This window comes from Poecilia reticulata, linkage group LG4 (assembly GCF_000633615.1).
Source record: "Poecilia reticulata strain Guanapo linkage group LG4, Guppy_female_1.0+MT, whole genome shotgun sequence".
NCBI classification, from domain to species: domain Eukaryota; kingdom Metazoa; phylum Chordata; class Actinopteri; order Cyprinodontiformes; family Poeciliidae; genus Poecilia; species Poecilia reticulata.
In genome coordinates this window covers 30,537,638-30,539,312 of record NC_024334.1, presented here as the reverse complement: position 1 = coordinate 30,539,312, position 1,675 = coordinate 30,537,638, and positions in this window count along the sequence as shown.

Sequence of the window (1,675 nt, the reverse complement as noted above, 5' to 3'; positions counted from 1 at the left end):
GCCTCCCAGAGTTTCCTGTGCCCGCTGCCGTGGAGCAGCCTCCCAGAGTTTCCTGTGCCCGCTGCCGTGGAGCAGCCTCCCAGAGTTTCCTGTGCCCGCTGCCGTGGAGCAGCCTCCCAGAGTTCCGTCCAAGCGCCAGTCCCACGTGCCGGCCCCACGTGCCTGTTGCGGCGGCGCCCGCGGACCCGCCTCCTCAACTCCGTTTCCTGCCCTGGCGACGCCTGCCGGACTTCCCTCGATGGTGCTCTAGGGGTCTGCCTCCTGGTTCTCCGCCCACTCTGATGGGTAGTTTTTTGTTCTGGACTCTAGCCCTCCTTCCGTCGCCCCTCCGCCCACCCTGATGGGTTGTTTTTGGGGGGGCGTCTGGTAGCCGCCCTTAACGGGGAGGTACTGTTATGATCTGTGTTTCTCTGTGTAGTTATTTTGAGATTTTCTGTTAAGTCCTTGTAATGTCTTAAAGAACAGAGGAGGTTCGGACCATTTTCCGTATCTCTTTATTGTAGTGCTAAACCGAAGTAACCACAGAGTGAGGGCTTGCACGTCTCACCATACAGGACTGTACCAACTCGGGTAAACCGTGGGGGGTAAATACACCACAGTCCTGTTTCCCTGTGAGTCTCGGTCCTGTCCTCCCTGTTTGATCCCAGCTGTGTCTAGTTTCCTGATTACCCTCCCTGTGTATTTAAGTCCACCTGTGTCCATTTGTCTCTGGTCGGGTTCTCGTCTACTGTCGTCTTGTCAGTTATTGTCTACTGCATTCTTGCCAGTTGAACTGTATAGTCCTGTTAGCTTAGCTCTCGTTATTCAGTCTTCAGTGTCTTCAGTTGCTACTGGTAATTGGCTGTATGCTAACCTCTCTGCCGTGCTGCCTGTCATCCTAGACTGAGCTTTTGTTCATAAATAAATCATTTTCATCTACATCCTGGGTCTACCTGCAACTCTCCTCTCCACCACAAACCCCACTTCTTGACAGTCTGCCATACATTTCCAGGATGTTCAAAAGCAATGGAATACCTGATTCAGGGTTTTTAATTGCTATTAAATCATCTGCATACAAGCATATATTGTTTGCCACATTCCCTCTTGTCACCTCCTCCAACCCAGACTCCTCTCTAATAACCTGAGCCAGTGGTTTGATATAAAGATTAAAGAGTTGTGGGCTTAATGGGCAGCTCTGCCTACATCTTCATTATAACGTTATTTCATTTGAAAGGCTTCCATTCATTTTAATTCTTACTTTTGGCGAGGAATACATAGTTTTTATACACTGAATAAATCTATCACAGAACCCAAATCTCTCCATTACTTGAAACAAAAACTCTCACCCTACAGTATCATTGGCCTTCTCGGCATCTAAGCTGAGAGGGACTGCACTTGATTTTTCTTTAATTATTTGATCTTTAATAATATGAACAGCCCTTCTTATACTATTATGCGTTTGTCTATTACCAATGAAACTTGCCTGGTCCTCATCTATCAGGGAAGGCAAAAGGGTACTTGATCTTTTAGCTAATATTGCAGCATATAGTTTGTATAGTCTATTTTTAATACACTAATTGGTCTAGACTAGCGGTTCTCAACGTGGGCAGAACCGCCCCCCAGGGGGCGTTCAGAGGACGGCAGGGGGCGCTGGTGGACATTTTTACAAAAGGGGGGCGCTGGGATGCCTTTGGGG